Source organism: Megalops cyprinoides, chromosome 9, assembly GCF_013368585.1.
Source record: "Megalops cyprinoides isolate fMegCyp1 chromosome 9, fMegCyp1.pri, whole genome shotgun sequence".
Lineage (NCBI taxonomy): Eukaryota > Metazoa > Chordata > Actinopteri > Elopiformes > Megalopidae > Megalops > Megalops cyprinoides.
In genome coordinates, this window is record NC_050591.1 from 1,756,207 (window position 1) to 1,779,780 (window position 23,574).

General features: G+C 44.2%; 1 protein-coding gene across 3 annotated transcripts in view; it reads left to right on the forward strand.

Moving 5' to 3' along the window:
• The first annotated feature begins 277 nt into the window (after positions 1 to 277).
• LOC118783387 (galactosylgalactosylxylosylprotein 3-beta-glucuronosyltransferase 1-like) overlaps positions 278 to 23,574 on the forward strand; it is a 90,438-nt gene continuing 67,141 nt past the window's right edge. For all 3 annotated transcript variants that reach the window (XM_036537238.1, XM_036537239.1, XM_036537240.1), the window contains exon 1: positions 278 to 758. The gene's annotated coding sequence lies outside the window, so the exon portion shown is untranslated. The remainder of the gene's footprint in view (positions 759 to 23,574) is intronic.

Sequence of the window (23,574 nt, forward strand, 5' to 3'; positions counted from 1 at the left end):
CTAGGGGGATTGAAGACAGAGAGATAGAGGAAAGGAGAGAAAAGGAAAGCATGCATATCTTTCTCTCTCTCTACCTCTCTCTCTCTTTCCCCCTCTTTGACTCACCCTCCTCTCCTCTCCCCTCTCTCTTTCCTCTCTCTCTTTCTATCTCCAGTTTCCTAGATGCCCACCCTGCTCTGCACCTTAGTGGTACATGCCATTAGCAAGCCCATCTCTGTGGGGGAGGGGGGTCTCTGTCTCAGCTAAGAGGCTACTTTAGACCTCGTATAAACACATTCACAGATGTCCCTCCACGCTTGGCACTCCACTCCCCTGTTACGGCACCCATCTTTTGTTTAGCAGCCAAAGCAGGGGAGAAAAGAGGGAGAGAGGCACAGAGGAGAAATTGCCGTTTCTCTTTGAGCCTCTAGCCCGTGTGTGTGGGTTGCTGTGCGTGTGTGAGTGCAAGGAGGAGAGAGAGCGAGACGTAAGGCAGGAGTGATTTTTTTCACCACTCCCAATTCCCGATTCCTACCTACCTCCCCCAACCCCTTTTTTTTTCCATGTTCACAACTTGAATACAAGTGTCAGCTGCCACAGCGGGATAAGCTAAAGGGATGCTCTGAAGAAGGCCGCCTCTGTTGGGGAAAAGACAGGGAGAGAAAATCCAGCAGGCGAAATCAAGTGGACACAAAAGCGGATTTTTTGGGAGATTGAATAGGAAGCCCTCACGCCGCGCATGAAGGGGGATAGCAGCCTGTTAGAAGTCTCCAGCTAAGGTAAAGAGACATTTCTGCAGTTTCTTCTCTCATGACGCTCTGTGTGCATGCTTGCCTGTCTCATGTTTGAAATGGTCCATGAAGGAAAAAGGAGGCTGGAGCATGCCTGCAACTGTACACAGGAGGGGGGGCTATCTGTAGTCATGAGGAGTGTGGATTCAAATTGGAGCAGCAGGGGAAGAGGCTTTCTTTCCTCCATGTGAGCCACGGTGTGTGTATCCCGCGCAGAGCGGCCAAGAGGCAAGTGTGTCTCGCTTCGCTCCCCGAGATGGGGGAGAAGGGACACAAAGGTGGTCCGATGGAGCGCTCATGGGAGAAGTAGCTGAGACACAAGATGGGGGGATTACGATTCGGACACTCAGCCTGTCTTAGAGACAGAGAGCAGGGAAGGAATGTTCGTATTTGCAGTGTGAGTGCACTCTGTGTGTTTGAGTATGAGAAAGACAGAGTGTGCGTGTGTGTGTGTGTGTGTGTGTGTGTGTGTTCATGCATGCGTGTGCATTTGATACGAGGAATCAGGATTGCCACCACAGTGATTTCTCTACCCTTTGTCAGTTTTGACACAGAAAAGCACTTGCAGGGCCACGGACTGGCTCTGACTAGCATTGGGCCATGAGCATGTTCTTACTGTCAGAGGGGATCTCCTTTAGCAACAACAGGCTAGAAAGAGTGTTTTTTTTTGTGGTACAGAAGTAAAACCAAAGACCCATTTCTGAGAGCTTCTCCAGCAGATGGGTTCCAGGGTGCTGTGATCAGGGGCAGGCGTGGCAGGTGGAGGGTGGACACTTGGACTGCACCGCTTCAGGTGCTAGGGGGGCACTGGGAGCCCCTTACTAAATTTTTGTTCCCTGGACAAGAGTGTGCCTTGGTATGAACGTGCGGTCATTATCAGCTTAGTGCATAAACACCCCCAGCTTTCGCCACCTGACCCAGGCAGCGGGATGTATGTATGCCTTGAACAATGACCCCAGAAAAGCATAGCCAACAACAATGTTCAGCTGTGTGTGTGTGTGTGTGTGTGTGTATGTAGTGTGTGTAACGAGCTTGCGCCCAGATAAACAAACTGGTCATGAACCCACCCACCCTCACCAAAACTGCATTCACCACCCACCCCCCCATCCCCCATCCAACCTTATCCAACACCAGAATGTTTCAGACTGCATCAATTTTACTTGGCTTTCTTCAGCTAAACATAGGAATTGTAGAACTGAGGTCTCGGTTCTCCCTGGGGTGGTATTCTGAAGCAATTAGGAGTCACATCAAACTCGCATGGGAAAATGCAGTGTGTCCTGGCTGCAGTGGCCTGGGCATCAGAACTCTGTGTGTGCCAGTATGTGTCACTCTCTCGGGAAGCTCTGACTCCAGCACTTTGGCTACAGAGTGAACAGCAAAGTAAAATCAAAATGAAACTAATGTTTAAAAGGTTTAAACACGTCAGGCAAAACCACTAACGCTGTTTATTAACAGCATAAATAAAACAGACCTAATAGACTCCAGCATACATCTGCTCTCACAAATGGCTGTTTCAGTGGAAAGACTTTGTGTGTGTGTGTGTGTGTGTGTGTGACAGCACCATTTAAATGGTCTTAAATACAGGGTTGATGTATCTGTTCACACTTTGTATGCTTTGTCTTTTTTCTTCAACTCTCTCTCACACAAGCTTGAGGTGCACGCATACACACAGTGTACAGTAACCTCAACACAGTTTCATAGATTCAGATTTCCTGTGTATGAATAATAATCTGAATAATTTACCTTGGGGCTTACATGTGTCCCCAGGACCAGCCTCAAAATTCAGTCCCTGTGGTGGGCCCCAGGCTTCTCTCACAGGACCGGCTGCTCTTCTTACCCCACATGAAGCTGAGACAGTCGCTCTGAGTTGGTTGTGTCAGCAAATAGCAGGGAGATCTCATTTGCAGGACAGGGCCCGTAATTCAATCCTGGGCCAAGAGTCACCCGCAGAGGAGCTCTCTGATACCTAGCACATAACCATGAAGTATGTGGGTGGCCACGCATGTCCAAAGGCCTGCCACAGAACAGATGGGCCAGCATAGAAGAGCACATATTCGGGTTTAGTGTTACAGGCGTAATATGGCAAAAGAACCCTCAGCCATGCACTAGAGAGAACATCCCATAACAGTGAAAAGAACATTAGCTCTGCACAGAGGTTCCCCCCCCCAACCCATGCTCCCCCTTGGAGCAGCCAATTGAAACCACAATGCTGTTTGAGGTAGGTTTGAATGTGCCCTTTTACAGTCATTTGAAGACTACAGCTTCAAGACATCCCCCTTGCCTGATCCAGTGCTGAACAACACCCGCAAACCTTGTGCCACCCTCTTCACACACTGTTCCAACTGAATTGAGTGTGCTGTGCTCTAACGCAATTTCTGGGCCACGCTTTAGCCTGCAAATCCCCATGAATATTAACAATGCCAATTGTTCCATGGTCTCATGCTGTTGTCACCACACATTCCCTCCTCCATCTTGCCATGCATTATTCATTGATCTGATCTGAGACTAGGGTCATGCCAGGATGCAAAAATGCAATGGTCCCTCTTCATATTGGTGAATTGCATTGGAGATGCTACAGAGGTCCTGCTGTTCTCACAGCTGAAATCAAAAACCTGGAGACAGGTCTCATTCATCTGCCTCAGTGGAGCTGTGACACGTTATTGTGGGGGCTTTGAAAATCACACACTGTTTAAAGGGGGGGGGGGGGGGGGTCCTCTCCCCACAGACAAATTTGGGCCAGCCAGAGGTGGCATTTACCTCCAGGAGTGTCACCTGCCACCGCCACTCAATGTCACTTTGTGGCCAGAGAGATGCCAGTAGAGTCTCAGTCAGGGTGCCAAAAGACTCCCATGGTACCTTGCACTGGCATCTTGGAAACTCCCAGAGGCTCTGAAGTATGGCTTGCCACTACAGCTTGGCAGTATGCTCACAGCAGGAGGATAATATATGCTCACTCCTGCTTGTTTCCGTATTGTGTTGGCTTTGGCAGACGTGGCCTACCTGTAGCATCTCACTGCACTGAATTGTCTGGGTTCTTCTGTTATGCCATGGAGTGTTTGTGTCTGTAGTGGAGGGAACAGCTGGCAGAACATTGTCATATATGTTTCTTTCTCGTGAGTCCTGTTGCACATGAGAATGCATATACAGGGGTTCCTATGCGTACCAACATACATGCACACACATCTACACAAAAAATACACAAATTCCTTCAGTCCTGTTGAAAGTAGCAGAGTATGACCTACTCTCACTACCCTTTTCCTTACCCCTCCCTCTCCATGCCCCTCCTCCTGCTCTCTGATGACAAATCCTCAGCAAACATCAAAACCCGTCCCCATCACCCACGGTCCAGACAGAGGCAGCCACTGCTGTTCCTGACTCATGTTCTGTGCAAGATTTATCAATGAGGCGCAGTGGGTGGGGGAACTGAAGGACTTGCATAAGGCCCTCACCAGAAATCCACAATGCCATCTGCTGAGTCTCCTCATCACTGACATCCCAATTTCTCTCACTGGTGTCCATGTATTTTTTTGAGTGGTAGGCCCGCTATAACCCTGCACCCCTCTTTCACCTTAGTCTGGACATCACCTAGAGGAGACATCAAAGTCTTGAGTTTTAAGTATGGGAGCACAGCATGTTTTTACAAGGCCCTCATCCTTAATGACTGCTGTAAATACCTAGCTATAAAATATCTAGCTCTATAGATGGATATAGATAGATATGTATGTATCTATAAATGGATCATAAATAAACTATTTGTTAGGTAATTATATTACATCATTTATTTGTCTTAAGTTTGGGCCCATAGCCTATCAGGACGTAATGCAATTCAGCCCCTACAGATGTCGAGGGGGCAGGTTTAGCAGAGACCACAGCAGATCTACGCTAAAAGCATGCTGCTGAGGTGATGTCTCAAGCGCATGATGAAGAATCAAACAGAGGCTCAGAGGCTGTATTACAGTTCTGGGATAGTGTGCTTTACAAATCCTAGCTCTGTCTCTGTTTCTTCTGACATGGGCCTTTAAACTCCTCTGTCTGGTGTCTCCATTACCTGGGGACAGCACAGTGCATGTAGACTGAGCGCATCCTTTCCCCTTTCCCCCCACTCTTACCCATTTCCAAACCCTAACCCTGAGATCCCCTCGGCTCCCCGTGGCCTGCTCTCCCCCCACAACAATCAATTGGTGGGAGCCAAAGCTCTCCTTATGGGAGCAGCAGGGAGTTCAAGTGGGATCCAGATTCCACCAGTTGGGGGGCTACACCATCCCCAGAGAGATGACAAAGACAGCATGCCCGCCCCTGGCCCTCTGAGGCCGGCCAGGTCACGCCTTGCTCCCAGTCAACTTTGCCTGAGGTTCAGGTGATCATTGTGAAGCAGAGAACCATGGCAGCAAAACTTCTGACAAAAGGCTGAAAAATCGCCCTTGAGCCCTTGACGGCACATACACTTCACATGCCCCATTAGAGGGAAGGTTCTCATCAGATCACAGTGTGTAATTGCTTCCTTACTTACGAAGCATTCACTCATAAGGTTTTCTTTGATACATTAGAGTGTCTGTCAGTGCAAAGTCTCATCAAAGACCTGGAAGCCTCATTGTTGATTTTAACATGATCACAGCAGGATTGGGTTAAAGAACCACAACACAGATGCCACCAAAAAAGCTTATTTTTCTGGAGTAACACTCACAGCTTATGGCAGAAGCCCTGGACCTCCAGACAAACCATATAACTTTAACTTTAATATTGGGACGGGCTTCACTCTGAATGAAATGTAAAAAGGAAACATGAAAGGATACAAGCAGATAAAGAGCTGTTGACCTTTGAAAACAATAACGTCACCCCTCATAAAGCACATTCCGCTCTTTGTTGGTCACACCCAGAGACAGACCGCAATGTCACCCTCACCATTGTCAAATGGCTGCACTGTCACTGTCTGTCAAAGACTCAACACAGGAGCTTGCAGCGTCGCCAGGACATAAATTCCATATAAGTCTCATTGTGCATGCATAATGTGTATTCATGTCTAAAACTAATCAAATTCACTATCCCTGGTGTACACATTTAGGACCATGACCACTCCGTTCGTGGGTGTCAAGTCTGCATGTGTTTTCCTGAAGCTGAATCCACACGGTTGTGGAGTATAAAATACATCTGGTGAAGGGTGGTGCCTGACTGCTGGTTCCTGTGGTTTGTGTTGCTGTCACTGCCCAACAGGCTGAACTTTACCCGAGAACCAGCGGGTGCCTCCACATCCTCTGCAAAGCCTCTCCTTCCAAAATTCCTCATCTCAACTCCCTAATTTCTCTTGCCATGCTTTCTGCCTTATCTCCTGTTCCAGGATCTTGCTCACTCTTTCTGTCACATTCAAATGAAATGTGCTTTGCTGATATGAAAATTTAATGCACTAGAATAAATAATGCCAAAGAATAGAACATTGCAATAGAAAATACTCAACTATAATACATTTAAAACAAAAAACAAAAAGAATTTCAAAGGGCACAATATGAAAATACTGTCATCCTCTTGCTTGTATTGTGTGTTATACCATCAGGCTATCAGGCAATGTGTTATCATCTTTCTTGCTTTCTCTCACTCACCATGTGTTGTAATACCTTCAATCTAAATGAAAAATGGATTTTTTTCAAATATGAAAAGGTAATATGGATGACATATTATTCAAGTAAAACCAGTGACAACCATAAATCTTTCGATCAGCAGCAGGTAGAGAGAGTTAAGCTATACTTCATTAGTTGCATATAGGTGTAGTAGAGTAAAAATATAGGGAGATGAAAGTAGAGGAGCAGTTGGAAGTGAGGGATGATTAGCTGGCTTAATACAAACTCCATAATGTGGCTCACACTACTCCTCTGTGTTGTTATGTGGGCATCATACAAGAATGTAGCAGATGCCATCAGTGTGTGCAGTCCCACACCACCTGAGAGAGGGGGGTGCAAGCTGAGGGATACCCTCCATCCAAAAACAAAGGAACCGCCGTAACCCATTGAATTGTCAATTCAGCTCCAGATTTGTTGTTTGTACTCCCCGCCATGTCAAGTGGTCACACCCCTCCATTGATTGACTTAACCATGGGGAGGCAGCCACTGTGGAGACAGCACAATGGCGTGTAAAGTTTGCACATAATTAGTCAGAGGAAGCAGCAATATTCCGTTTTTGTGAGTAGGGAGGGAGGGGGCATGGGAGGGGGGCCAGTTGCTCCAGTACAAATAATGCAGTCAGGGGGAAGTAAAAGCTGACAAATTGAGGAACACTGCTGTGCTCCATTAACTGAGTTTCCAAGAGGCCCGACTGCTTGATCAGTCTGTCACAGATGAGACATTAAACCAAAGCCCTGACTCTTTGTGGTCATTTAGGATCCCATGACACTTATAGCAAAGAGTGAGGGGGTCCCCCGTGCTCTATCCAAATGCCTATTTTAGACTCTTTCAATCTGGTCATCTAATAACCCCCCAGGTTATTTGACTTAATAATTCCCTCCTTTAGGTCATAATTTTAAATGAGAAGTGGTTTTCAATTGACTGTATCTGGTAAAATAGCTAAGTTGAATTTAAAAAATAATTTATTTAGCTGGCAGACAGTCTCAACCACATTGCTTTACAAAACCAATATGGTGTGGCACATTAAAAATGTATCAGAGGAATAATAACATCAGTAGAGAGGCATTAACCTCAGTCTGCGCCAAAATTAACACCAATTTCATTCAAAGAAGTATCCTTAAGAGGAAGGTACCTATGTCATGCTTCTGTGAACATAAAGTATCATCACCTGCTGTCTTTACTTTAATTCAAACCCATGATACATTGCCACATGGACACGAATTCCACCCAGGTTTGCATTCCCCTCTTTTCACAGTCCAGATCAGATAGGCCCGATCCAGTATTGAATCAGCAAAACTAAAGTGACCCTGGTGGCCTCAGTCCTCTTGCTGCTCAGTCACTTTGTGGGTATGCACCAAAGTGCCCACTTGGTCTCCTTTAAAGGCCATGCATGTGCGTGACAAGGTGCACCTAGCTGGAGAAAAAAAGGCACTAATTTTCATCATTGATTTTGTGTCAAAAGTATTAAAATAGAAGGAGCTGTCAGAGCCGCCACTGTTTTTACCCGCTCTTGCTCAAGGCTTAAATTAACAGTTAAAAAGACCAGTGCATGGCCAAGCCAAACCTCGCGCTCTGGAATTAAATCACTAGGCTGCCTTACTTTAAAGAGGTGGGTAAATTTCATTCTGAGTCTGCAAGACTTGGATATGAGAAAAGGAACTCGCTCAGTTTATAAGGTTAGAATTAATAACGTAGTGAGTGATTGCTTCTTAATGTCATATTATGTATCTCCTTAAGAGCTCACCTGAAGGCTTCAGCTCTCTGCATCACTGTTATTTAAATTATGCGGCTGATTGTGTAGCGGCTATTATATGAATCTCAGAGGAAATGCATATTAACAGACTTGAGTGGAATTGCATTTAAACTGTGGGTCAGAGCATGCCATGCAGGTAAGCAGGAGAATGAGTGGCCCATTTAATGTACAGGGATGTGTGCTGAGTGGATCCACACAGTGGGCTTTCAGACAGACAAAAAGGAAACTCAAAGTCTCACTCCCCAATACCACAGAGCATCTTATCTCATTTTTTCAAAGCCAGGAGAGTAACAAGGAAAGTGACACTAACCCCAGCCTTTTAAAGGACAGGTGCAAAATGTCTGTTTTCCTTTTCCTCTGTGACGCCTGTCACTATCAGTGCCTCTGAGATTGGTGGTCCATTGGTGAGTGTTAAAGCAGAGCTTGGCGTGCCCAGGTGCTGGTGCATCTTTCTCAGAGAGTCAGTGCAGGAAGGCTACAGGTAAACAAAAGCATGGCCCTTTGCTGGTGTTTTGTGGTCTGTGGAGGGCTGTTTTTCACCCTGGTGTCTATGTCTATGTCTATGTCCATATGTGTGTGTCTCTGTGCTTTTTGTGCCTGTGTGTGTGTGTGTGTGTGTGAGTGTGTGTGTGTGTGTGTGTGTGTGTGTGTGTGTGTGCGTATGTGTGTAGAAACTCAGTAGAAGCATGGTGCTGATTAGAAATGGTCCAATGGGTGAAAATAAGACAAAAAACATCAAAAATTCAGGACAAAGTCAGGAACACTGGTACTACTGTCCAAAAATCTATATTTCTGAAGTTCCAGTGAATTTGGTTTAAGATTCAGTCCCATCTTAAATGATATATACATGTTAAATGATGAGTGTGAAGTAAACTGCTGATCATTTTGATAATGCAGTCCTAACTGGCTTTTAACTCCACTTGAGATTTTGTAATCCTTCACCATTTGCTCTCCACCTTGACAACAAAGGAGAAACAGAAAGGACAGGATGTAGTTTTCTAATCAATGTAATTTGATCCATTTCTCAATTAATAATCAGTCTGATCCACCAATCAATCAAAATCAACAATCTCATCCACTGTCCAGCCAAAATTAGCCCAACAATCAACAGCCTATTCAGCTGTTAATCAGAGTCATGGAGGCCTGAATCAACGCACCCACATAATCCCACAGCTGTTCCACAACACAGTGGGCCATATGTATCAATCTTTGTGTACAACTTGCCATAGGACCATGTGTACGCACAATCCCACGATTTGTGTATAGAGGATTTTGGTCAGAGTTATCAAACACCATGTATGCCTAATTGTCTTCATAAATCTGAGCGTAAATCAAATTAGCGTGAGATTATGTGCACATGAATGCGCTTTACATCCACTCCCACAATTGTTCTTATATGCACCGAGGCACACCTTTAATCAGTTGAATTAGCATATTAAAGATCCCAGGTAAATCTGAGTGAAACGCAGAGATTGATGTTGAGGATCAATGGCAGGACGTAAGAAAAGAAATTATTCAAACACGGAGATAGAGCTAATGGTTGATGAGGTGGAGAGGAGAAAAAATGTCCTTTTTGGAGGCCAGACTAGCAGCATTTCATGCAGTTTCACCAGAGGTGCTTACGGTGGAGGAGGTGAAGAAGTGGTCAGATTTTAAAAGAGAGGCCAAAAAATGAATACGCGCACACAGGACCAGTGTGTGACACACGTGCCATGATAACACTCATCAGTGATTGACACATGACCCGTTTACTTGCATTACCCTTAGTTCCCCTTGGTGTAGCCAATCTGCAAATTACAAATTTCATGCATACGCCACCTCGAGACCATGCGCAGAGGTACGCATGTTTTCCTGGGAAGTATCTTTTCATAAATACCGTTTTATGTGTAGAAAAGTGCTCAGCACAATTTTAGTGCGTATGCACCGTTGATACATGTGGCCCAGTATGTTTTATTTTCAGACCATCAAGCCATCATTGTTACGAAAACAACCCAAGTGGATTCACTATGGAGTATTTCTTCAGAGAAGTGGAGCCGGTCTGCAGCTGTGACATGTTTACAAGAGTTGTCAGCTTCAGGAACACTCCTGATTTTTCTTCAAACTGGCTCTCCTATGTGCAGTCTTACTAGATGCAAGTAAGGTGCTATTGTTTGCTGCTTAGCGTGAAACACAGAGGGAGCCGTTACTGTCATTTTATTTGAACGACAGACACAATTGCTTTTTCCTTAGCATAATGTTCCTCCTTTGTACAAAATCAGTGACATGTTTTCCCTGCTAGTAATAGACTTCCAATTAAGCCATAGTGTACGCATGAACACGTATCTTTAAGCATTATTGCTTAAAGATCAGGACAACATGGGGGATCATCTAGAACAGCCAAAACAAATAAGAGGATGGTGTCTGAAGGAATTGTTCCTCACAAAGCCTTGCCCAGACATACCCAAATTTTGCTGAAAGCCAACAGTGCTCATCGTTATGCAAAGGCACACAATGGCCTCTTGGTTCCCACAGTCTTGACACAATGACTGGTCTTAAAGTCTGCAGTGGGGGATGATATCCAAACCTCATCGCACCCTCCAATTAAAAATCACAGCACCGGGGCAGAGGGGACAGGAGTTGCTTCTAATGCAGAACTTTGCTGGAAACTCACCCCAACAATGTCTGCGCATCTACCAGTATTCTGTACTCTGCAGCTGACTGCACATGGGATTACACTCATGAAGCTGCAAAGGTGAGAGGAACTGCAGAGTTCATGTGGAGGAGCCACATGAGGGTTTCTTTTAAATTCCTCCTCAGGACAGATTTAACAGAAATGTTTACCCACTCAAAGATAAAAACTAGGCTGATAAAAAAATTATGCTGAAAAGACGTACTCCTCGTTAAAAAAGGAGCAATTGGAAAGATGGTCCTCTCCACGCACAGACCTGTTCATTACTCCTCGCACCTCGTCCCAAATGAAAAATGTATGTGGCCCAGCAAAGTCATCCCTCCACATTTCCCTCAGGTATTGATTTCTGGTTTGCTCCGTGACGAGACATCCCTTGCCTTGCCTAATGTGACTTTTCTCTTTTGATTTCCTCGTGTGACATTGCCACTAGCCTGCTCCGAGTAGCCCAACGGATAGATCGCAAAAGTGTCACAGAATGGTAAGGAGCAGGGCTGATAACTCAAACACTGCCAGTTAAATTTTTGAACATATTCTGCTACGAGCAGAGATTGTTTTAACGTTTACAGGATATTTACAGAAGTGATTCATTTTAAGCGCCTAGTACACATGTATTGCAGCATCAGGACTTGAACCTAAACTGCTCTGATTGCATGTCTGTTTCCTTAACCTCTTCAGCACTGCCTGCCCTTGCCAACCAAAGTCCACCTCTAATGAACACATTAAGAGTCAGTGATCGTGCAAATAATGTTTATTTAAGTGTACAGGACCAGCTGGTCTTGCATGCAGTCCCTGTTTGGGGTGATTTTTGTGGTCCTACATTATGATAATGAGGGAATCTGTCAGCACTGGACATGAGAGCTCTCTGCCAACACAAATATCTCATTACCTAAATTTATTAAAGAATGATTGTTTGAACTGTGGCCAGGCTTGCCGGTCTGCACTCATCAAGTATAGCAACAACGCAAGTGCTGTGGAGGAAGCCTGCCGGGGGGGCAAGGTTGTCGGGTTGTTCAAGGCTGGGACCACTGAAGTGCTTTTTAACAGTTAACCATCATTCCCATGTACATTAAACCCAAAAAGCCATTCTTTGGTCAAATGATGACTATTGAATCAAATGAAGATTACTTGCCAAAGGTATATAAGCCTCCTACAAAGATTTTTGTAAAACACAGGGTCAATATACCTGGCAAATAATAATAATCAATAATGGGCAATAATTGGCAAATAATATGAACGCCTTCATTGCATGCACAAAAACAAATTCAAATAGCACCCATGCAGTTTTTCATTTGCTCAGGTTTCATTTGATTAGGTTTCAAGTAGGAGTCCTGGTATCAGCATTTTGTTGAATGTGCAAAGGGCATACCAGTGCAAGGGTATGAGGCAGATCCGTGATGTTTGCAAAAACTGTTTCTTCTTGAGCACCATGAACTGGTAATCCTGCTTCCATCTCTGTGTTTCAAGCACGGCATCCTCGTCCCTGTCTGGGTAAGACACCCCAATTTGCTCACTCTCCAATACATCTCTTGGGGGCGCTGACAGGAGAGGAGAACTTTGGAATTATTTCAGTTTTGAGCCGCAATGAGCAACTGCTGGATTAATCCCGCCATCACGAGCCCCCTTGCCTGGTGGTTAATGAGCACCAGGTCGAAACTCCGACACTCTGCTTAACCAATTAAAGAGTTCTCGCTCCAGCACGCCACCTATAACAGGATAACAGTGGCCAAACCCTCTATGAGGCACTAAGCCACCTGAGTAAGTTCTGAGTCATACTGTAGCGCTCAGCACCACAGAGCTTTTTTATCATTTTTTATCATTTTTCCAGTTCTTCAGACACAACTGTCACAGTAAAGCTCTGGCTAGGGCTTGTGAGAGCTGAGTAGCTTTTGTCAAGTTGACAGTAAGCCGTCGACTGCAATAAAGCCAAAAGCAGTCGCAGCTGAGTGTCCTTCAGTTCTCTGCCAGGTGCCTCCTTACCACCACACTCCCATGTGCAGAGCCGGTCCTGACCTCCCTGGGGCCCTAAGCAAAATTCTGCTAAGGGGCCCTCCTAACTGACCTGACCACACAGTCACACCTGACACCCCAGAGACACCCCATTACAATCCTCCCTCCTTTAAAACAGTTTGCTCCATCTGTCGGTCTAAGAATAAGTAGACCTATACAGGACAGAATGAGGTATAAACAAACAATATTTATTGAATAGAATATTTTCTGTAGAATCTTAAGATAAGTGAATATTAACATTAACATAAATAAGAACATATAAAATGTAGAAAATAATAAAATATAACACTGAGCTTTGGCCCTGCTGCCTGGTAATTAGTCCAGTCCTCAAAATATTATACAATTAGCTTTGGCTATACAATATAAACATAAGCCAATAGGCTATGGCTGCAGCTTTATGACTCTAAATAGTAAAATAAAACCTATACAGCTGTGTGATTAGCTTTGGCTATACAATGTAAACATAAGCCAATAGGCTATGGCTGCAGCTATATGTCTTAAAATAGTAAAATAAAACCTATACAGCTGTGTGAGCTGGTCCCCACAGAGGCTGCTGCTGGGAAGTGTGAGTTTCATTTCATGCACGCTCATATGAACACATGTTCACGCGTGACGCGGTTATCTTCCGAGCTGCAGTTTATAAACACCATTGCCCGTTGGGGTTTATCAAACATAAAAAAATTGTTGTATTTCACTCTCACTTTTGTCAGGCACAAAGTCACAGAACACAGCCCTGGAAGTGGCTGGCAAGCAAGCAAGACATAATAGACAGACCAAGAGATGCACTGCCCAGCTAGGTTACCAAGACAGACAGACTACAGAAAGATGCACTGCAAGCTAGCACATCAACTTAACGCTACTGTTATTTGCTGACATCAAACTTGGAACGGAGAGAACACAAGTTTACCTGATTGCTGTTCCCGCAATTCACTCTCATCGTGTTTTTTTTCCACTTTTCGTGACCAGAAGGATAGTTTTCCTCGTGGTATTTTCCAGTTAGACGCCACTAGCATTCTCACCAGTAAAAAGTATTCGTGAGTTGAAGTATTTTCAGGTTTTTTCTTTTCAATGTCTTATCTTTAGAGGGGCTGCTACAAACAAAAATTTTGGCTGTGATATTTGAGTATAAATACAATGTAAGTAGCCTACATTGCTAGCTTGCAAGCTTAACTTTTATGGTGTTACACCGTATCAAAGTTGTGAACACTGACACCCACCGCTTTGACACGAGGGGGAGGCGGGGCCCTTGCGTAATTTGCAGGGCCCTATGCAACTTGCGTAGTGAGCGTATAGGGCCGTCTGACTCTGCTCATGTGGAACATATTCTGTGCTAAAAAATATCCAACCATCATTGAGACACCTGTGTATGAGGTGATGTAACCTTATTGGTTCATGCTGAAGATAATTGCTCAAATGTCACGAATCTGTCAGTCTGCCTGGTGTCAAAGAGGGGTCAGGAAGCAAGTGACATTATATACCTGTCATCACCAGGAAGGGACAATCAACACTATCCATGAAGGAGTCCGCACTTTCACTCTTGTGCCCCGCAGGAAAGCAAAACAATGCAGGTGCGCTGGAAAGACATGGGGGTTGGACCTCTATGGAGTCCTGTCCATTAACTCGATTGGCTAGCAATCAGCCTTTTGACGAGCTGCAGGCCAATGCAGGAGTCTGCTGGTAAAGCCGCATGCATGCTTTATAGAATGTTACAGCTAATAAACATCCAAACCCCAACATCTACTAAGAATTCACAAGAATTTGTGAACATCTACAGGCGAAAACAGCTTGAAAATCTGGAGTGTTGGCAGCTTTGAGATGATAGTGTTTATGCAAAGTCACACACATTGATTACTAAGAGATACATTTCTTACATTTATAACTGTTCATAGACGTCATGAAATATAGATCATAGCATCTTTAGTTGGCATAGTCATTAGTCAAATAAGTAGCCAGCAGAAGGTTTTTAGCGACACATTCCTGGAATTTCTTGAAACCGTGTACTCTGCCACCCCAGTCAGGCATTTTTTGCCATGTATTTACTTCAACAGCTTCAACAGCTAAGCAATAAGGCAAACCCATGTACAAGAACGAAGGCAACAGGCACTGGAGTAGAGAGCAGCCCACACATGTCTATTGATGCTAGACTGTGGAAGCGGGACTAGTGCTGGAAGTCACGGCACTACACAGATTCAGACATGTGTAATGCTAATTAACCTTTCAGCAACAGCTCTGCCAGTTAGATGTTAACTCTTAGGACCAGTGTCAACAGAGATATCGGTTTCAGACTGGCAAGACAAGGGCAAGACTGGAAAAAATTAAATATTGATTAAGGGAGAGTCACTATGAGGAAGACTAAAAAGGGGAACTCAATGGATTTCTTCACGTTCCCATCGTTGAGGCTGTGCTGAACGACACAGAGGGTGAGAGGAAGGTCACTGAGAGCAGGAGACCAGTCATAGCTAACACACACACACACACACACACACACAAATGTATACATGCATACATGAGTACATATGCATACATATGTGCAGATACACACATGCACAAACATGCATGTGTGTATTCACACAGAGGTGCATGCTCAGACACACAGACATACATGAACACGTGCACACAGACAGATGCAGACACACACACATACACACGTACACACAGGCACGCACGCATAAACACATAGACAGACGCAGACACACACGTGTGTGCACAGGCTCCCATTTGCTTTGGCTCAAAGGGCAGCTCCGCCCCACTCCACCCGTGACATTGGCAGCTTCTTTGATCTGGCCCCAGAAATTCAGAGGTTTGAACAGCTGTATCAGATTACCAGGCCCTTGGGCAAGGAGAGGAGGGAGCAGAGAGAAAAAACACATTGTCATAGGGCTATCATAGCACCTAATAGGAACCGCCATCCGCTTTCCTCAGCACGCTTCCTTGCATCAGCCAGGAAGTGGGGGGAACGACTGTTCCAGCCAGCTTCACCCCATCCAACAACAGCAAGATGCCCCAACTTCGAGAGAAGCATCTCAGCCTCTGCCCACCCCCACTGCTACTGCCATGGCACAACAAAACTGTAAGGCATGTGTGCAGTACATAATATGTAACATAGCTTCCCAATGATCAATGAGAGCAATTATCTATGTTTGCAGGCAGTGGAAGCAACTGCAATGCATATTGATTTCATAAAGTGCACTGATACCCCACCTATTAAAGTAATCCTCACAATTTTGATAAGGTTACATACATATCAGCGCTGTGTTCTAACACTACAGTCTGCTAAATTTACTGGATGTAGATAGAGGAATTACCATGACCACCATTGGCTGCGATAATGATCTCAGTACTTTCTGCTGTGTGAGAAACCAGTTGGCAATGACCAAATCCTGAATGGTCGGGGGTTGTCTGCTCCCTCACAAACCTGCCCACATAGTTTAAATCCTTCTGCATCTATGTTTTGTTCACCAACAAATTTCACGGATTAATCTGATGCAACAGAAATAAACTACCAAGCATACCACATGCCCCACTGAGGATGGCGCATTGTTACAGAAACCCACTAAAGAGCTTGCCAAAAAGGATGTGAATAATGGATTCGAGAAAAGGCTGGCATGGAGACAGCGTAACTCTGGAACACAGTGTTGGTTCACCAACATCTTGCCCTTAGTGACCAGTGGGAAAAACTGATGGAATCACTCTGAAGCCAGAATGACAAACACAAAACACACAGAGCAACAAGTGACACATGTGCATCTCCACAGACTGGTCTTTGGTTTTACTACCATGGGTGTTAATACACACTGAGACAGGATGAATAATCTGATAAAAAGGTGAATGCCTTTTTTTTACTTTTCTTTTTCACATTAATATTCCTGCCCTGTAATGCCTTTTTTTACTTTTCTTTTTGACATTATTCTTTTTCACATATTCCTGCCCTGTTAGGAACATTTACCAAATGCATATGGGGCATAAATCCCTTAAGACGTTAATTCCCTCTCAATTAGCTCACACTTCACTACTAACTACATGTAACTGGAACATGAACAGAACCTTGCCACTCTGGAGGGGTTTAAGGAATGCTTATCTGTTATATGCTGTCTACAATCTGTTATCTCAAGGTGAAATGAAGGTTCTGTTCATGTATCAGGCACTGAGTGAGTGAGGGACACAGCCCTCTCTGAAAAGGCAGAGACAGAAAAGTAGCGGAAAAAAGCAGCCTCTTGTTCCATGCACCTCGGACAGTGAGCCAGAATCACAAACAGGTTGTGGGGGGGGAGGAAAAACAACACTGGTGAACTGATGCAGAAGCGAGGCACTCCACATCATTCCTGACCAGTGACGGGCTGAGGGCGGTGTGAAAACAGCAGAAGAAACCTGAGCCCATCGGTGGCGAACGCCGACTCCCTGCAAGTCAAGCATGTCCAGGCGGCTGGGTATGGTAGTGCAAGAGGTAGGGGCCTGGGTAGACCACTGTCTGGATGGAGACAAGGTGCTCCCATCACCATGGTGACTGAGACTGAGCATAGCTGTTGATGTGGGATGCTTTTGGGGTGGGGGTTGGAGGTTAAGGTTACAGTTGAGGTTTTTTGCAGGCATGATGTGATGCATGCCATCCCAGAGTGGATCAGGGGGTGAATTGTAAAATCTCCATCATGACCTCTCGCAGCATGAGCTGCAAGGCAGGTGCCATCATGGAAGGTCACAGCAAACAGCAAAAAAAAAACCTGACGCAAACAGTAAGATGAAACATTCGAACATCTCCTCTGCCAGGCTGACCTTTCAGAAATTATCAGTTTTTTCCTCTACCCAGAAATATGCACAAAGCATACTTATTCAGACAGATGTGCTGAGGGTGGAAGAAGATTCAGCTCAGTTTGTGTGGCCTAGAGCATCCTTGTCAGGGCTCAGGCAGGGACTCAGGCGCGGACCACGGGAGCTTCGGGTTCCAAGCGTCTTTGACAGAATCGTGAGGCAGAATCGTTAATCAGAAAACGGGCAGGGTCGAAAACCGGAAGACAGTCCGTGGACAGAGCGAGGATCGGGAAACGGGAGCAGGCAAGGTCGGGAACCGGACAGGCAGGCAATCAGGCGAACGAGACAAGGAGGCAGGCAAAAACGAGGTCTGGGGAAAAAGCAGGGTCAAAAAGCGAGAAACCGGCAGACAGAAGCAAAATGCAAACACGGGGACGAAACAGGCGAACACTGGAAACACAGGAAACACTGTGACGAACTAGCAACAGGACAGGGCAAAGCAGGGAAGATATAGGGCAGGGCAGACGAGGGAATGGGAAGCAGGTGTGCAGGCAATCAGGCGGGCGGAGACCGGGCGGGGAGCGGGGCAGGACTAAAACACAAGGAAAACAAAAGCACATGGGCAAAGGAAAAAACAAAAACACAACAGCTAAGGAGGCGGAGCACTGACAATCCTTCAGAAAAAGCAACATTCCTAAAACTAGCAAGAGATGCACATTATTGTTATTTTTTAGTTTACCAATTTCTGTTCCCAAGTTTTTTTCCCTGCTTGTGATGAAACCCTTCTGGAGAGGAGTGCAATCTTCCATAATGCAAATGGATCTGAAAGGGAAAGAAATCCCTTTCCTTTCTGCTGGAGGGAGTGATTGGAACTCCAGTTGAACTGCAACAGCAAGAATGACATTCCATTGTTGGGGTTCATGTTTATGAAGAGAGAGCCATGCTCTTCAAAGACAGAAAGCACAAGGCTTGCAAAACACCAACACCACTTCACTAGCCGGGAAACACAACAGTTTCACATTTGTGTTGTGAATGTGCCATGGCATTACAGGCTAATTGAAAAGCATCTTAAGTTAAAATAAACAAACAATGAGTAAACATATATGAAAACGTACTAAAATAACTGATGAGGAGCTGGGCTACCCTTTTCCCTCAGAACAGCTTCAAACCTTCTTGGAATGAAGGTTTTTTACATACTAGTGGGATAGAAGCAGCAAGGAAGGAAGGAAATCAGTCTCCATTTATTGCATTCAAAAAAGGAAAAAGGTGGAAATCTACTCTGTACTCAGTGTTCCAGTATGTTGTGTTTGTACACTTACACAACGACACTGGACAGCAAGTACAGTTTTCTGTAACTTTACTGTGTCTTGGCTCATTCAATACATCAGTGCATCTCTCAAAGAATCACTATATCAATGCGCAGCCTACTAACTGATCAATGCAATAGTGGTCTGCAACATAAAATAGACCCAATATACCATAACAGAAAAGTAATTCCTATAACATTTCCTCCCTCCCAGCACTGATGTGGATTACAATCAAACAGTAAACATATGGCCTATGAATTGTCAGTATCCTTTTTGTTACTTTTGTACATGACAGTTTAGCACATGTTAACAAACAGTCAATAAATTGAATAAACACATAACAATGACAGTGTAGAGATCTTTTCTTTTAACTATAACACTTTTTTTCCAATTACAAGACCAACCTTTGAGGTGGGTGATGAACTCTCTCAAGATAACCTTTCTCTTTCAAACTGGAGTCTGGAACAGCATCCTGAGAACTATTTGGGTCCACAGTCTCAGAGGCATGGTTGTCATCAACATGAGGCAACTCTGGCATTATGGAAGCATCCTCCTCAGAGTTCTCTGAGACAATTACAGCTTCCGCCTTGTTCTTTATGACTGCATTTTGAACTGTTGCATTTAACAATTGGTCAACATGTCTGTGCCAGATCATGTTATGCCCAACCTACACAGTGTATGACAGGGTCTATTTTAGACACAATTTTGAGAGGGTCTATTTTAGACACAATTTCACCACACTGCCATTTCTGATTGGAATTATGATAATCTCTGGCAAAAACTTGTTGTCCAACTTCATAACCTATGCGTGGAGGCTGTCTTTCAGCTCAGGTGTTTTGCTTCTGAGTCACATCTCGACATAGACCAGGCTTTAGGAGGTCCAAACATAATCTCAGACATCTTCCCATAAATATCACAGCTGGAGCTTGACCCGTTGTACAATGGTCAGTGCTGCGGTAAGCAAGCAGGAACTTTGCCATTTGTCAGGATGGTAAGGTGCAGTAGTAATGTGCTGGATGCCATTTTTCCTGGTGAAAGACTGGAATACTTCTGATGTGAACTGACTGCCATTGTCACTAACCAATTGTTCTGGTAAGCCTGTACAAGCAAACAGGGTACGGAGGATCTCCACGGGGAACCACCACCAGGAACATCTGATCAAGAAATGGTCCCATGTAATTAGGGTTGGGTATCAAGAATTTCCAAATTTCCAAGAACGGTGGATTCGATAAGACACGTGCATTTCGATTCTGCACTTCGGTTCCTAACTTTTGCATATTTCAGTCGCGCTCCCGAGTGAAAAGCAGTGAGCATTTTACAGTCCATAAAAGTTTAACTTACCTGCTAGGACCTGCTACACGGACCTAATGACACGTCATTTGTTACACAGTACGTCAACAAAGCACATGAGAGGAGACACTTCTGTTTACATCCTGGGCCATGGCTGACTGCAGCAAATGCTCGACAGTTTGTGTCAGGCTTTCAGGTAGAAGGACCCAGGCGCAGATCGGGATGACAAACCAGGCATTTATTTGAGGATATCCAAAAATCGTGGTAACAGAACAGTCCAAGTCAAAACCAGAGAATCCACAAGCAGAAAATCCAAAACACAAGGCAAGGGTCAAAATCCAATGAAACAGGCAGAGAGTCAAAAAAAAAAAAAACCAGAGCAAGCAAAAGACAAATAGGCAGGAATGAAACAGACTGAAACACTGTGACAAACTGGCAAAGAAACAGAGCAGATAGAGGGGTATAAATACGCAGACTGATGATGAGACAACAGGGATCAGGTGTGCAGGATGGGCTTCAGGTGGTGTGTGGGGCAGCAGGGCAGATAGGCGGGACAGGAGGTGGGGCAATGGGCTGAAAACAAAAACAAAAGCACATTCACGTAAGAAAAACCAAACAAATGACACACCCACACTGACAGACAAAAAGACAAAAACAACACAAGCAGGACATCACGTGGAAGGACCGACAGTTTGGCCTAGCTTCACTGAAAAAGATAACGACACAGCAAAATGCAACACCTGCAGTAAGGATATTTTGTGCAAGGGAGGAAGCACCTCCAATATGATGAAGCATTTACTTCAACATGGTGTGAATCTGAAAGAATGCACTGTGTTCGATGTGTTGTGGTCTCCCAGCCACAATAATTACAATAATTTATCAATTTAAATTACATTAAATGCTCATGACACATCACAGCTTTTGTGAGGTCTGTGTTCTAAACATTATTGTTCATTGCACACAACCTAACCTAAAAGTTTATTCTCAGTCATTTAAATCGATTTAACTAAATTTGTTTGTAATTTGAATTTTGTAACACAAGAAAGCTATAATGTGAAACATTTAAGAGAAAGCTTTGGGATTACTTGCCACTTAATTATTCAAATTGCCATCCTTGCTAATTAAACAACCTCATGCTGTAGCTTTCGCAATAGCGTATAAATTTCAGACAATCTGCGGTGTTTTGCGAGCATATTAATTTCTAATTACGCGATTGGTGTCAGTTATTCTGTGAATTATTTGTTTTATTGTTAATCAAGGAGGACAAAGGGGAACAGGTTGAAAGTAATGATAGTTTTAAAGGTAGTATTCATGCTTCCCCTGCTTCAAGCTCACCCACCGCCACTGTGGGCATAATAAACAATAGCTAGCTAGCAAGCCTACCGTATATCTAGCCAGTATGCTAAAAAGTAGCTTGCTAGCCTGTAGTGGGCTATGATTAAAAGTGCTTGCTTGCCTACCATATAACTAAACTTTACGTGTATGATAAAAAGTAACTGGTAAGCCTGCTGTCAAGTTTGAAAGTAGCTAGCTAGCTTTTCGTATATGATAAAAAGCAGGTAGATAGCTAGCTAGCTAGCCAACTAACCTGTAGTCAAGAAACTGTTTATGTGTTACTTGACAACACATATAAATGTAATCCTGAAGGAACTTTTTTTGTCGGCGCAGTCGAATAAACAACAAAAATCACAATTTGTTGTCTCAAATTATCGTTACTTGATAAACAGCCTTGAAGTGATGAGTTGACAGTTTACTGATTATAGCCTAAATGTGCCAAGAATAAAGGTAGGCTAATTTTTGTTCTTGCAATATTTGTTCTTTTTTTCTCTCCAAAAAATATTGGAATCGGAACCAAGATTCAATAAGAACCGGATTCGATAAGCGGAATCGGAATTGGAATTGAATCGATAAAATTGAAACGATACCCAACTCTACGCATAATCAATGTGGACTCTCTGCCAGACAGTGATTGGCCACTCCCACATGTGAAGTGGAGCCGCTTGTGGTTGCTTTTGAGTTTGCTGACATCCAGAGCGTGACTTAACTAGTTCCTGTCTTTGGTGATCAATTCCTGCCAGATGAAGCCTCAGTGGGACTATGATCCTGGTCCCCCGCATTATGCATCCCTGACACACTGATAGCTGCTAATGTCAACTGAAGTACTCAGGTAAGTTCACTTTGCCCTGAACAGGCCATCCTTTCACTGTTAGCTCAAAAACCTTGGTCATGGTTGGGTCTCAGCCAGTCTCCTTTCTAATTTGGGCACTGTTGACAGGTAAGCACTCCATTTGTGTCAGGTGGAACATCTCAGCTGGATCTGCCAATGCATCTCCTTCCTTTGACTCACAGGGCATGTGTGAGAGTCCATCAGCATTCACATGTTGTTTGGTTCCTTTGAACTCTATTGTGTAGTTATGGGCACCTAGAGACAATGCCCATCGCTGTAAACGTGCCACTGCCATGGTGGGGCTGGACTTACGAGGGTTTAAGATAGCCACTAAAGGTTGCTGATCAGTAATTAAGGTAAAATGTTTCCCATATAAGTACTGATTAAACTTCTTCACACCTCAAATGAGGCTCAGGCCTTGTCTGTCAATTTGTGCATAGTTCTTTTCAGCCGAATTCAGTGACCTTGAAGCACAAACGATCAGCTACTCTGAGCCATCGGACATTTTGTGAGACAGTACAGCACCGATGCCATACGGAGAAGCATCACAAGAGTAGTCGCAAGTCTGGGTTGTAGTGTGTCAATACCTTTTCCAATGTAATCAACTGTTTTGCCATCTTGAATGCCTGTTCACAGTTTTTGGTCCACTTCCAGGTGCTCTTCGCTTGTAATAAGCAGTTCAAAGGATGAAGCACAGTTACTAGATTTGGAAGGAATTTGTGATAATAATTGATGGGCCCAAGAAATGAACGCAGCTGGTTGACATTGCAGGGCTTGGGCGCCTGCAGGACTGCATCAGTCTTATCCTGGGCTTTATGAAGACCTTCAAAGTCAAAAGTCAAAGTCAACTTTATTGTCAATTCTCCAATATGCACAGGACATGCAGAGGATTGAAATTGCATTTCTCTCAGGCCCACGGTGACAATACAACAGTTCGACATAATACAATGACACTGAGAGACAAGAACAAGAATTTTCACAGAAAACAAGCTACAAATATTTACAGCAAGGGCATCCAGGCACATGGTAGGTTTATAAATATGAAAAATTAATATAAAAAATATAAATATATTGGGCACTGTTGACAGGTAAGCACTACATACCAGGAATATGATGTAGACTGTTATATAAGTAAAGTGACTATGCAGATCTGTGTGGGTTTGTGTGTGATTAATGTTGGGAGTAGGAATGGGTGGAGAATAGTCCAGGCTTCAGTATGGGGGGGGTTCAAAGTTCAGTTCTGTGTTGGAGCAG